This window comes from Pristis pectinata, chromosome 3 (assembly GCF_009764475.1).
Source record: "Pristis pectinata isolate sPriPec2 chromosome 3, sPriPec2.1.pri, whole genome shotgun sequence".
Classification (NCBI taxonomy): domain Eukaryota; kingdom Metazoa; phylum Chordata; class Chondrichthyes; order Rhinopristiformes; family Pristidae; genus Pristis; species Pristis pectinata.
Genome location: NC_067407.1, coordinates 50,584,570 through 50,599,829, shown reverse-complemented (window position 1 = coordinate 50,599,829; position 15,260 = coordinate 50,584,570). Strand labels below are relative to the sequence as shown.

Below are 15,260 nucleotides of genomic sequence, written 5' to 3'. Positions count from 1 at the left end.
CATTTTTTAAAGGTTAGAATTGTTTTTTAAAGGTAATGCTGACCTCTTTAAATGATGCTGGGTTGAGGTAGCCTTATAAGAGCCTTGCGTAGATTACTGAAGCTGCCGAATGTATTGTTTGGAATAACAGCTTGGCTTTGACATTGTTCCAAGGCTAATATTCATTCTCAGAGGATAACAGAAAATGTCAGTTCTCAGTGCTTATGTCGTCGCAGTAGGATTTGATTTGTTTGCTTCTTTCTAGCCAACACAGGGGCTTTAAATCCACCAAACACAGGGAATAGCTTCCTTAATGATCAGGTTCAAATATAACTGCTGCTCACACTCTAGGGTTCAGGTCTGGCAAGGGTGCAGCAGCCAAGATAATGGCTTAAAGATGTAATTTCCCTTTAGTATTTTGCTGGGAAGATTTCAGTATAACGCACTAATGACTGACTTTCACAATCAATTAAAGCATATTCAAGAACCCTCAAATGCGAAATAGTCTCTAAAATACGTTGAAAACAATAACTAGCCCAGTCAAAATTGAATTATTACCCCTTCTGGCTGGAATCAGAATGGAAGTGTTGATTGGGTGGAGATGGAGGCAGAGGGAGGGAGCAAGCAATGTTAAGTCGTTGAAGGGTATTGTGAACAACTATTTTGGAATGGTTCCAGTTGTCTGCTTTGCACATTAGACCTGTAAACTTTTATTATGCTTGGCAATCGGAACTTTAAAATAATTCCCTGTTTGGAGGATTGATTTATATTATATAGCTGCAATTCTGTTGAAATTACAAGGCAGAGAGTTTAGGGAGTAGCTGTAGATGTGAGTTGGTGGCATCGTGCCTAATTAGGTTCAAGCTGGCAGGGCATCGCAAGTTATCTGAAGCTGTGAGCTACGTCTAATATTTAATGCACAGAGCTACTCACTTCTAAATGGCAGATACCCAGTGAACATCCACTGCCAGCTCGGCAGAAATCTGCCTCCTGCCGGGCGGTCAGGGGACAGCATCGATTATGGCTGCAAAGAATTCCACCTTCAACAGCCCTCTTCCATAGGTGGTTGGAGCAATGGGTTGCCTATGGAGATAAAGAAAAGAAACTGTAGTGCAAGCAAAATGAAATCTCCAGCACACCAGCCATTTTCCATTCCATACCAGTCTTTTCCATTCTGTAGATATGTGCTCAACTTTTCCTTTCTGCCTGTTGCTGTTTCAGATTTCCACCCATCTCTATAACACATTTGAAAATCATTTTAGAGATTTACGTTATGAATGCTGAGAGAGGTGGAAGGTATTGTGAGGTTGCTGACTCTTTAGCATTAACCGGGAGCCTCCCAATATTTAAGACTAACCTACCTGGACACTGCTCCAAGTAACCAAGAGGAGGAAAATAAGGTGCTGTCCGAGCAGTCGGAGGGAGAAGCAAATGTGATGGAGACTGGAACAGCACCCAGTCACAGATGGCTCTAAATACTGGGTCAACCAAAGCTGTGCTAAACTATTACAGAATAACTAGGTTAACTGTGAGCCAGGTTAATGGGCAAAGCTAGTTACAGTGAAAGCCCTTTTACTGGGTGGAGACTTTTTTCCCCAGGCATATGACAGAATTGGAAACTGCAGACACTGTGCTCCAACGGATGTGTTTTTTTTCTGATAGCAAATTAAACCTTTTGCAAACCACCTCAGGTGAACAGTGTTCATCTTGTGGCCCTCAGGTGGCAAAAACTTCTTCGTTTGAGTCTTGCAGAGTAGCCTTCAGATCACACCTGTAAGGAGGCTAAAAGTTGTGCGTTTAAATTGCAGCCAACTGAAGCTTTTCCTTTTCTCTAGTGGAATAATTTGCAGCAGAGTTGATGATTCTTGCTCACCACCGCAGCTCACACTGAACTCTTCCTGTGCGTGCCGTCAGCTGTGGGTTCTGTGGCAGCTCAAGTTTCAGTCCTTATTTCAATCAGCTCAACTGACCTTCAGACATTTGCTTAGCGACCAGATAATTGGAAAACCTGCACCGCATCAAAGGCCGAGGAAAGATGCTGCGTCATGCCAATTACTAATAATTATGCATCATCTTTGGCGGTATGAAATGAATCTGATGGCCAATGAGTGGTGGAAGTGGGTATATGATAGTCCCTGAGTGAGTATATTCGGAAGTTGCATTTTGATTATTATGCAGATTTTTTCTGATGATTGAATAGAGAAGGACTGTGTTTTAAGTTTGAAAAACAAGGAAACCTATAACTAAGGAATAAGTATGATCAATGGTATAGAGAAACCTGAGTGTGTTTAACTGTGGTTATCAAGTGTGAATACTAATGCATCTTTAAATCTTTGATTTTATTTTTTTATATATATATTTACAAGAAACCAGCTTGCTTGGATCAAATATGATGTAAAAGCACAACAGATTTATATTTTGTGTGAGTATGTATATATGTCCTGTTTACAAGCAGTGAGAGATTGAGACTTGTTTTTAAGAAAGGGATTGATATATAGAAATATACAGTTTTGTACAGTTTGAAATTAATAAGCAGAGAAACAGATATTACAAAAACACATGCAATGCAAAATTAAAATCATTGCTCTCACTAAAACTCAAATACAATTTCCCTTAAAAATCCAAGGACTTCCTTGTTCCTTGCTGCATAGAAATCATGAACTCTAAATAACAGCTCAAAAGAGCTCCAATCTTCCACTAATAAGAATTGCAGAGCCAAGAACTCAAGAAATAGGAGCAGGGTAGGACCACTCAGTCCCTTGCGCCTGCTTTGCCATTGAATAAAGTCATGGCTGATGATCAATCCCAGCGCCACTTTCTAGCACTAGCTCTATATCCCCGGATTCCCTCAATTACCAGAACTGTATCGATTCCTATCTCAGCAAATGAGCATAAACAAATGCTCAGGTAAATTCTTGTACTGCACATACTCTTCCTCCAATCACCAACCACCTCATCCCCTCCTCTCCCCTCCCCAACCATCCTTGCCTGAAATCTGATATCAAACTGGAAGTGACAGAAGTGAATCTGGGAGCAGTTTGTTTATCATGATATCCACAGGGTCCTTGAACTGCTAAAGTCAGCTGTCATGGCAATGGCTAGCGACCTGTGCCAAATTGAAGCAACTGTCTAAACCAGTCCGTCTGGAGGGCAAGTGTGTGAAATGGAGCATCTCGTCCTGGATCGTGTGGTGTGGCACAGCTCAGATATTCTGCCCTTAATTTGCTGCTCTGAGATTTATACCCAGGGAGGAAAAAAAACCATCATCTTTACTTCTATCCCTGATTGCATCTATGTTCCAGTAGGGATCAACGTAATCTCTTTTGCTTTTTAATTATTAAGAGCTTAGGTTATTTCTACAGTTAATCCTTGATCACAGCTACAGCTGCAGAAACTACAACAGGATTAGCATTTGTTTTCTTTTTACATCTTCCAGACCAACTAGTTAAAATGATTAGCATCCTCTTCTGATGTCATTTCATTCCTTCCATTTTCCCCTTCTGCACTGGAGAGATTTCAGCATGGCCCTCTCTGGTAACGGCCAGTAGCAAAGCTGTGGGAAGAAGTTACAGAGCAATGCACTGCTGTAAAGAACAGGTGGTTCTGCCCGCTGTCTTCCTCCTCTGCATCTTGGTCTGGAAAAGAACAAGGAAAATCTACCCAGGGATGCAGAAAGAATTCAACCATCATCCAGGCCAGCACTCGGAGATTGGAACTTTCTGGTTAGGAGTCAAATCTCTCCTTTAGAACTCTTGGCTCTGGCCTAATGTTAAGTGTTGACACTTTGAAAATTAAAAACATTTAATTTTTTAAAAAATGATTCATTCAATGCCATGTTCCTCTGGGAGCAGCTTGACTGATGTATTTCCATGAGAACATCCCATGTAAAAGGAATCTGAAGCAGCATTAACAAGACACATTCCACCCACACTCAAGAAAGCCAGGATTGTACTTCTCAATGTGGTTGTGCTATTTTAAGGATTATACAGTCCCACTGCCAGGAGGGTCGTTTGAGTTAATATGTTCCATTCTGCGGAGTGATTATTTTTAAACCCTCTACCCAGATTCAAGCAGCTTTGCTAATGCTCTGATTGAGGTGGGAACATTCTGCTACTGCAAGCAAAGAAATGCAATGTTCCCAGGCAGCTGCACACTTACTGTAACGCTGCAGGAAAAAAATATCCATGTGCTAAACATCTGCCAGCAGTACAGATGTGAGGTCAGTTAGCCCCAACTGACGGTTATCTCAGGCTTTTTTATTCCCTCATTTCTGACAATGAAACTAAAATCTGATTTATCATCGATGTCGACTGAAATCAATGTGCAGGGAAATCTAATTGTTTTATGTTCCTTGCACAGTTAAGTCAAATCTCATGTGCTTTGGCACTATCTCTTGCTCATCCTGGGTCTAACTTGGGATTTGGAATTTTTTTCTGAAAGCAGATCTTTAAAATCTCTGAATGGATACTTTGATAATTGTGTGTTCGGTGACTTCATTGAATGGTATTAATTTGTCATTTGCCATGTACCTCGATGTGCAATTTGCCCTTGATCTTCCACCTTCACAACCGACCCTGCCACCACCAGCCGACCTGACAACATATCCCACTTAATCCCTAACCGCCTCCCAGAGTCCATGATCCCTGCTTTGGTTCCATGTGACCTATTCTTTGTGGGTCTGTTTATCCAGTGAGTATGAGCAATTAGACCTTGGGAGGTATCACATCCCAGCTTGATCCTACTTTTGCCAACAATCCAGCAAGAGACAGAGGCCGATTGCTGATGTCCTCTTGCCAACTCAGCCAAGATTGGCTGATTCCATTCTGAAAGTCCATGTCCAATTCCTAACAAGAACTGTTGGCAAGGGAAGTCTTTGTCACAAATCCAGTGAATAGATTTTACATAACAAGCTAATTATAGTAGGTTGTATACTGATCTGACTCTATTATGGCAAAACATTAAATGGAACTATGCAGCCTGTAATATATCTCCTTCAAAGAGCTGAGAGATCTTTATGGAACCGCACCCACCAATGTGGCAGCCTTTTAATGCACACATCACAAGACTTCACTCATGAAGCTCTGATTCTATAATGTAGAAACTATTTGAATGTGGCCAAGTAACCGTCCATGAAGGGTAAATTGGAAAAATTGATCTCTTTTCCCTCTTGTGGTATTTCACAACTGGTGATTTTCCTTCTAAACCAGTTTGGTGACTCTTTCCTTCGTCAGATGCCCCAGTTGCCCAGTCACCACTCAAAGGTTACACACCCATCTCCTGCAGAACATCTCGTATCACTTCAGGCCTCATGAATCCTTTCAAGTTTCACCAAGTTGCTAACACACAAACCATTTGGAAGCTGGAAGAGATCTCTTCGGAATGTTTAAAATTAGGAATAGAAAGCACTTAATATTTGCAGTTAGCTTCACCCTACTTAAATATTAACAAGCTAAGGTTTGCAATGAGGTCACTTGCGTCTCGTCGTTGGGATCCATCTATTAGTTATCAGCAACTACATTCAGTTCATCAAATGCTGTACAAGAGCCATTAACAGGAAGGCAAACTCCATTAAAGGAAGCTGAACAAGTCACTGTTCTGTGCCCATCCCTGTTGTTGATAATCCCGCTGTGATGCTATTAAACAATTTAGTGTGATAGCAGGAGGCTTTGCTGAGCTACGATGGTCTAAAGGGAGCTCACCACTGACTTGTAATGGGCTTCAGAAATGTTTGAGTTATGTTACAAGGCTGTAGAAAGCTCTTATATATGGTCCGTGTAGGTGGATCACAAAGAGCTGCTTTAAGATGAGCTAATTTCCATGTGGGGAGTTGGTGAGCTTCAAGCAAAACCCAAATGAGAAAAGGCTTTTGATATTCACCAGGAGCAGTGATGCTCGGTCCCAATCGATATTAAAAGTAAACCTGACCTTACCTTGTCTTTCATTTCAGACCTTCTTATTGTTTGCAAGGAATGTGCATTAGTGAAAATTGTTCCCATGCCGGGTGATGGATGCAGGTTCAACAGTAACTTTCAAAAGGGAATTTACAATGCACTTGGAGGAAGTAAAATATCCAGATCGAGAGTGGAAGACTAGATCGGTCATTCTTGACTAACATGGGGAAGGTGGTTCGAATGGACTTCCATGTTGCAACATTCTGTTACTTTGTAAAGTGCTCTTGTTTCGGGGAAACTATTCGCACAGAAAGTATTGAATGCAAACGAGGGCATGCTATCAAACTGTGGAACTTTGAGATTTTTGTACGTACTTTGCATACAGCAACTTTAAGACTTTTAAGACTTGTGTACCAGTAAGGTTTTTGTTTTCTGCAGGTAAATGGTAACTGAATGTAATCACACAGTACGTTATAATAGTACACCTGTTGATCCTCAGTGAAATTTCTCCATATACAAGCCTTACTTAGGGAGTCAAGGGGAGGAGGGAATGTAACCAGATCATAGGAAACAAATTAAGAGTGGGACTGCTCAGCCTCATATCTGTGAGATGGGTCAATATGGTTCAATTGTTGATTTTCCAAGTAATTATGTCTGTCTTCTCCACTCTGAATCAAAATAATACACTAGAAGGAGCAGAGCTAACTCTTAAGCCGACCATTTTCTTTTCATGCCCTCCACTCCTATCAAAAAAAATTATTTTGGAAATTATGCAAGTAAAAATGAACAGATATAAAATGACTGAGAAAAATTATACCAAGAGTTAACACATTGAACTGGAAGAGTAATGCCTGTAAAAAGCCTGTATATTAACCATCCTTACAATGGCTTGTTCAACACTGAGTAAATGTGGAGAAAATGTGCATCAATATTCTTTAAGTGGTAGAAATCACCCAATTGATTCTCAAGGAATGGCACTGAAACACTTTAATGGAATAAAAAGAGGTGTGCTGACCAATTTTGCAAAGGAACATGACTTCAAAGTACAAAGAATTAGTTTCTGACTGGAGTAATTTCTCAAGTGGATTAGCTGCCCATCATTAATTGCACCCTAGGCTTTCTCGCTTTGCAGCAGTCTGCTTCCTTTGATCTGCGAGATTAGACTAATTGCAACTGTAAGATGTTGCAGAGTATGCTCAATGTCTGAACATGGAAATCTGTATTGAAATTAAACCTGTCAAGCTGCATGATGAAACTGGAACAAACTCAAACTGAAGAGCGAGGCAGCAATTGGACCTACTAATTGAGCATCATTGAAATGTTAAATGATACAACCATCCAACTTTGTGTGAGTCACAATATTTTCTTTGTAATATAATGCTGACTTTCTCACAGATGAGAAGCAGGCTATCAAGTAGTGCAAATCTAAAATCATGATGCTGTACCTGATTCTGGTGACGATGATTCCTCTTCCAAAATTGCTTTTCCTGTTATTCAGTTTGTTTCAACAGAAAAGACTGTCACAACACATGACAATTTCTCACAATGATATTTTTTAAAAAATCTGTGAAGATCTGATAAATAAATATATTCTGCACAATAAAACTATAATCATACTCATTATAAAGGTTTTTTGGTTCATTAAGTTAAATCTTCCATGTTGCTTTTGAAATTCTCTGGATGTTTCTTTTCTAATTATCACAAAGAGAACCATCACATCAACTTAGATCATGATGTGCTTTCAGCCTCTACTGTGAAGTAACACAGTCCCAGCCTCCATATTTACCAAGAGGAGGAGGAGGAATCAAAGCCCCTATCATCATCTTCACTGTAAAACATGAACTCTGCTACCATCACCTCTTGCACTGGGTGCACCTTTGACTTGCAATCTTCTGTGTGACATCAAGGCAATGCAAGGTGAGGGCAGGCTTCAAAATCACAGAAGAGTCGATAATTGCATTTGTCACCAGTGATTTTTGAATGATTTGTATCACCATTCTGACTGCACGCTTACTGGTTTATGATTAGAATTACAAAATTTATCTATGTACAATACTTAAAATGTCAACTTCGACAAGCTGGCTAAATGAGAGAGCTTTCCTTTATAGATGGACACTGTTATAATGTATTGATTATTTACAATGCAGAGGTTCTCCTGACCCTCCCCATCCCCGACAGTGTGTCTAAATTCCAACCTCCCAAAGTTGCTGCACGACACTACAGGAATGAATTGCTGTTCCATGTCTCACGCTGACTGCCCTTATGGGCATGGTGAAAACACACAATTCATGCCAGTTGTGCCAAGTCTCAGGGTTGTGCCCACTGCAGGGATGGGATGCTGGTTTAAAGCTGTTCAAAACTTCTTTCAGCCAGAAAAGAGGATACTATTAGACCAGCTCACAGCATAGATTACCTTCCCGAAAATGGTAAACCCCACACCCCTGTTGAAATACCATTGGGTAGGCATACCCAGAGCTATAACATTGCTTTATCTACATATTAACCTTGAGGCCAATTCCAAGAAATGTTAAATAACATTGATTTCACCCCTCCACGCTATGAGAAGGAACATAGAATCTGGCAGATTATTTGGCCCAGTAGGCCTGTTCTACAATTTAATAAGACCATGGCTAATCAGTTACTTAATCCATGTGCTCACTATGTCTACATATTCCTGATTGAAAATCTATAAAGCTCGAAGTTAAAATTAGCAAGTGGCCTGGCATCAACTGCCATCCACAGAAGTGATTTCTAAACTTCCCTCACCCTCTATGTGGCAGTCTTTCCTCCCTTCACTCCTGAAAGAAGGCCTCCAATTAATAGACATTTGCCCAAGCCCTAAATATCCCAGCCAGCAGGAATGGTTTCTCTCTCTCCCCATCACAGTTCCCACTCATATCTTAAAAGAAAACTTCAATCAAATCCTCCCCAGCCTTCTAAATTGCAGCAAATAGTTTGTGAAATTGTATAGTTTAACTCTTGGGAGTGTAGGTATCATTCTGTTAAATGTCTGAGGTAATGCAGCAAAGTATAACATATCCTTCCTAAGGTTTGATGCCCAGAACTGGTCTCAGTAGTCCGTTACATCTGTTGCACATTAAAGACAATTCTCTAATTTCAAGTTATTCATTATTACGATAGTATTTTCTTTTGTTTTATACATCCATTACTCTTTTGCTCTTGACATTTTCAGGTGGAGAGAATTCTTCCGAGGATATTGAATCAAAAGAGGACAGATCTTTATTTCCTTCCATCACAGGAGGACACTTCAGTCCATCGAGTCTATGCCAGCTCCATTCCCCACTAATTTTCCCTGTAACTTGTTCTCCCTACATTCTCATCAACTCTCCCCAGATTCTACCACATGCCTACACACCAGCGGCTATTTATGGTGGCCAATTAACCTCCCAAGCTGCACACCTTTGGTATGTGGGAGTGGACCAGAGCACCCGGGGGGAAACCAATGTGGTCAACGGAGATTGTACAGACTCGGCACAGACAATGCCAGAGATAAGGACTGAACCTGGATTGTTGGAGCTTTGCAGAAGGACTTCTACCGTTTTGCCCAGGGCTTAGCACTTCAGTTTGGCAGAGAAGTTAATCAAGAGTGGACCAAATTGACTTAGTCCATGTAGTTGGGTCTTCAGTACTTTAGCTGCATGTTAATTCCCACTTTATGACTAATATCAATGGAAATAGATCCCAAGTATGTGTCGGAAGGAAGGTCAACAGCAGTATCTTTCCGATAAAGTATGTGAAACCACCTCATGGAGGCATAAGGCAGCAATTAATACCTCAGCATCAGAGAAGGGTATATAGAGAAGGTGAGAATAAAGGCAGAAGAGGCTTCTGTAGATAAGGACCAGCAGACGGGCCCTTCAGCCTATTTCTCTGCTGTAAACGCTATGTAGCATTCACACAAAGAAATTGGGTGTCAAGTGGGAAGTTCACTTCTTCAAAAACAAGAAACATTCAGTGCTCCCCGACAGCCAAATGAGAATTTAAAATACTTTAAAAAGAATTTTTTGTTTAAATAGTATTGTTGTTAATTTTCCATTCTACAATCTAAAATCTACTCTGAAGACGACATCAGCAGCAAGGTTCTAGTCATCAAATGATGTCAAAGACGATTATTTATTCCTGTTCCTTCCTCAGTTCTACAAGAATAAAACCCAAAACCCATAAACAATACCAGTTGATTAATATCTGCTGTACTGTTATCTAAGAAAAGCCATCTGGACTGATTCAGAGAAGCTTTCCCTCAGGGTTGAGACTGCTGGTCCTCGATTCCCAGTCGGGAGAGTGGGGCAATTCTGCCCAGAGCCACTAGATAGAAGCAAATCAGTGCTGCTGCTTAATCTACATAGCAAGGTGTACATATGATGTCCGATAAGATTCGTCTGCCACCATCTTCTTCCTCCACCAGATGTCCAAAGCTCATACCACCCCTCAAAGCAGCTTGGGAGTTAAATTTAATACCTTTTGCATAGTGTTTAAAAATTCATCATTTGTGTGCTAATTTTGTTCCAACAAATGGGTTCTGTTCCTTCTCTTCCATTTTACAAAATTTGTTGCACTTTCCGAGAAGGGTTAGCAATGGTATCAGAGCAAGGTTGGCATATTTCTACCCCACCCCATATTTCAAAAGGCTTATGCACTTATTATTTTTTTTGCTCTTCTCCCTTCAGGTGGAAAAGCCTCTTTCAGCTTGACTGCACCATATGAGAGTGTTTCTAGCCCAATGCTCTGATAAAACTCTGGCATGAATGCACAGCAGTAGCAGATTAAAATGACCTATTTAATACTTGCTGGGTGGCAGGAGAAGCTTTGATTCTATGATATGTTCAGTATGAAAAGAAGTCCCAAATATAATTTTAACTATAGCCCAACACTTAAAATACTAACTTCAATGTCAGCTTATGTACACTGACCTAACATGCTGTAACAAATATCTTTAAATCTTTTGCTTTATGCATCCTTGCTTTTTGGATCATTTTGCCTGTTGTGTAGGACAATGCATTTGTGAGTCACTCTTGTACTGAGAACCTGAAAGCAGTGGATGATTTGTGATGCCACTTTGTCTTAGTATCCAATTTTGAACAAATTGTTAGGTCTGGTATCAGGCTGATAAGCTCTAGCCTCTCTGATTGTGATGTGACTTTGCATAGATGAATCAGAAATAGCCTTAATCATCGACATTACTATTAATTCCCACATAGAGTCCTGGAGCATGGAAATTGGCCTTTCAGCCCATCAAGTCCATACTGACCACCAAGCACCCATTCACACTAATCTTACACCAATCCTATTTCATTCTCCCCATATTTCCATCAACTCCTCTGAAATTCCACCACTCAGCTACACTCTAAGGGCAATTTACAGTGGCCAATCTATCTACCAACCTGCACATCTTTGAATGAAGAATGTGCATCGTGCTATATTCCTTCTGTATTAGATTGTTCGACATTCCAAGTGCTCTGGATAAGTAAATTTCTCCTAAATTCCTCTTTGAATTCATTAACAGCCATCTTATGTTAATGATGCCCTACTTCTGGATTCCGTGCATTTGATTTTGATACAAGGCACTAATTATGGCTTGTAACTTCCATAACCCTTGGAATGGGTGGCCCCAGAGGTCACATAATCGAGGCTGAGGCACTTTCCTAATCTGAAAGAATGCAAACAGTAGGCCGCACATTTATGAAAGAAAAGCTCCCATTTATGTTGCATCTTTAATGATCTCGGCTTTACAGCTACCTTTGAAGTGTAATCGCTGTTGTAATGTAGGAAATGTGGCAGCCCTATTGCATACACCACAGATCCCACAAAGAACAATGTGATAACTAGTCAGTTTGTTTAATGGTGTTGACTGAGGAATACATGTTAACAAGGACAAAGAGAACTGTGCTAGTCCTTTTCAAAATAGTGCCAGAGATTTTTAAAACTACCTGAGACAGCATAAGAGACTTTGCTTTAAAGATTCTTCTGAAAAATTAAGACTTGAAGTACAAGGATGATTTGAATGGTACAGGTTAATGGTTTTAAGGTTGGATGGATGAAGCATGTGTTTCAAGCGAAGTGTTTGAGGTGTCAGCAAAGGGAGTTCACGCTAACTTTATGATTCAGATTAGCTTGGAAGTGGGCACATTCGTGCAAGTGAGGTTTTGAAAAGGTACTGACTCACATTTTCTCTTGTAGGATACTTACTGTACGCCTAAGTACAATAGATGAACATTTCCACTGTCTGTAGGAGAGATCATTACTAATTCTGTTGTGTAACCAGTTGGCTGCTTGCCTCTGCCTTGCTTCAAAAAAAATGCTCAAGTCCAAGCTAGCAGAAACAAGATGTCAAACCATTGCACTTAAGCAATGTGCACGGCAATGAAATGTCAGTGCACCAGTTTATTGTACAGTTACTTCCATTTAAACGAGAAGCATTCAGAAAAGATTTCCACAGTCAAACTGTAATGCTGATTTTTTTTGGCATTTTGCTGCAAGTGGAGAGTTTATAGTCCAAAGGCAAAAGATTCTGATGAGCTGATTCTCGACACATGCCTGGAGCCCAAATTCCCCTCCTGGCTTATGGTTTTCTGTCCAGTCATTTTAGTGGACAGAATATCAGAACCTGAGAGGGCACAACTTACATTGTTGTTTCTGGATTTGTACCAAGTCGTGAGAAATTAGAAACTTCATCCCTAAATTTCAAAACTCAGCATGACGATGCGAATAAGAGACAGAGATTTTTCGTTCTTCTCCATCATAATTGTATTCCAAGGGGCAGTGTTGCTGAATTCCTGGATTGTAAGTAAATTGAACAATTCAACAAGTGACAGTAGCTCGTGTAAATTCTAGTGAATGCTCTTGTCCATGGATTGGATATCTCACAATCAGTGCTCTCTGCCCACTGACAAATACCATTACTACCAATGCAATTAATTGCATTGGATGGTATGGCATTTGTTAGTGGACAGGATGGTATGCACTGGTAGGGCGCAGGATGGTATTGGATGGTATGGCACTTGTTAGTGATGGCTGTTCAGAAGGCAAATATAGAAATGCACTTTTTGCATGGTCGAAAGGCAGAAGTAACATATAGAATAATGCTGCATTAATTGCATGTTTTGGAAGGGCCCATTGAATAAGGAATGCATCGGTTTGCTGCAATAATGCCCTTGGTCTTCAAATTGAGCCTTGGGATCTTTAATATCCCCAGCAAGCAGTAGTGCAGGCAGATGGGACTAATGCCACAATGAGCTGCTTTAGGAGGGAGACGCTTACTTTAACAATTTCCAAAATGTTGGCATTAAATATATATTGGACCGTCATGCAAGGAAGTCTTAGTTAACTTCTCTACCAGACAGTCTCTACCAGCCAGTGATCCTCTCAGCTTGATGATTATTTTACAGCTGCTAAATGGCCTGCAGAGGGCTTGGATAAATCGGAGAAATGATAGATGCATCACTGGTGCAACATTATAATGATGACACTGCATTTGTGTGAGAACCCTCTTCAGAAAACCATGAACTTGGGCTGGAATGATCCAACATTTAGGCCTAAAATAATATGGGTTCATTCTACTTCAGTGGCCTATTCCCACAGTTTGTCAGCTAATGATCTCATCCTTTCCTTATGCCGGTCTTTGCATTGATCAATTCATATCTTTGGCCCGGAGGTATTTTACACTGTTCAGACTCATTTGTTTTGCAGTGAATAAGTAAGCACACCGAAATCACTATTGAAAGGATGGGCAACTTAAAGAGGGGTGCAAACAAAGTAAGTTCTTTATGGAGCTATCTATATAGAATCATGGCTAAACTAAGCTTTCAAAATGCCAATGTGAAAAATACTTCTGGAGGAACTGTCTTAGGCAACGCACCAAGGTCTTTACCTTAAACAGAAACCATACCTTACTGTTTCCAGTAATCACTGTGTGCTTTGTTTCTCCTTCAAGTGCTGGCTCTACTTAAATTTATAAGCTTAACACATTGCAATTAAGACAATGGATTTCACCTTCTTTGCTTTAAATAGCAATTTTGTTAGGAATTTGAAATATATTGCACTAAATTATTCATTCAGTAGCAAAATATGAAGAAGTATGCTATTTCAGTAGAACTGAAATGTCCTTTTATTCCCTCATGTGCTTCTATTATTACCCTGGGGTGCTGAAAAGGAATGCATATTCCATATCTTCAATGCTTAAAGTACCACTTCCCATCCCTAGATCATTACATTTGTGGAAATAAGTGACAGATTGAAATCACACAGAAACCGCTGACAGGTTATTCATTTTGTCAGTCTCTTGCTCCCAGTTTGCAGAAGTGTGAGGTGTGGACTTCTGCTGACGATCGGCCTTGCAATACTCACACCGAGAAGCTGTTCTGTGTGTGCAGAATACCAGCATTTTTGGCCAATTCAGCCCTAAAGGAAATAGTGCCAAACCTTTCCCACATCCACTCATGCATCATTTAGCAGGATTCATTGGATAGTCATCGGGAGCAGGTACCTCGAGATAAAGATCCTGTCACATTCCTCCATCATGCTCAAACGACAATACAACATTACTTCTTCTTGCCATGCAGCAGAACCATTCAATTGCTTCTATTCCTATTTACTTAGCATTGACCAACAATGATATCAGCCTAGCAAAGCCTAATGCTAGCTTCAAACTGATTGAAAACAATAAGGGAGAGTCTGAGTCACAACAGTTAGGGTCCAAAGCAAGTCCTGTAAATAATAATTCTGTTCCATGGTTACCACAGCTTATCCAGCTCCATTACAAAATACATTTTTTGTAATGAATGGCCATTGTAAATCTTAAATTAAATCTCAGCAACTGCTTTTAGAATCATACAGCACGGAAACAGGCCCTTTAGCCCAAATGGTCCATGCCAACCAAGATTCCCATCTCTCATCCCATTTGCCCGTATTTGGCCCATACCCCTCTGAACCTTTCCTATCCATGTACCTGTCCAAGTGCCTTTTAAATGTTGCTAATGCACCTGCCTCAAACACTACCTATACCCCTCATGGTAAAGTACAAGTAAGGAACAGTAATATTTTTAGAATAATTTGCTTTGCATTGGATTAAACAATATATAAACCGATGATTTTCACACATTCCAATTTCCCTTTATGTTCTTCACCTCCTGAACGCCTGTTCTGTCTTGTGGATGGAATAGGTAACATGATCCCGAGAGGGGATAATCCCGCGGCTGTCCTTATTAGCGGACAGATTTGTTTCCTCTTCACTGCTGCTCTCCTTAAAATTTTTTAAGTTTCTTGTCCTTTTACTATTCCTCCTGTACTTTCTCCCTTTCTTTTCCCCCTTGCTCTCTCATTCAATGCCCACAGCACCTCTTCACTGCCTTCAACCAACTCCTGAAAAATCAA

The 15,260-nt window shown here is 40.3% G+C and overlaps 1 long non-coding RNA gene across 1 annotated transcript in view; it reads right to left on the bottom strand.

Moving 5' to 3' along the window:
- Window positions 1-2,389: 2,389 nt before the first annotated feature.
- LOC127567821 (uncharacterized) overlaps window positions 2,390-15,260 on the bottom strand; it is a 51,237-nt gene continuing 38,366 nt past the window's right edge. Inside the window, exon 4 of the long non-coding RNA XR_007955948.1 lies at window positions 2,390-3,614. This is a non-coding gene — a long non-coding RNA (uncharacterized LOC127567821). The remainder of the gene's footprint in view (window positions 3,615-15,260) is intronic.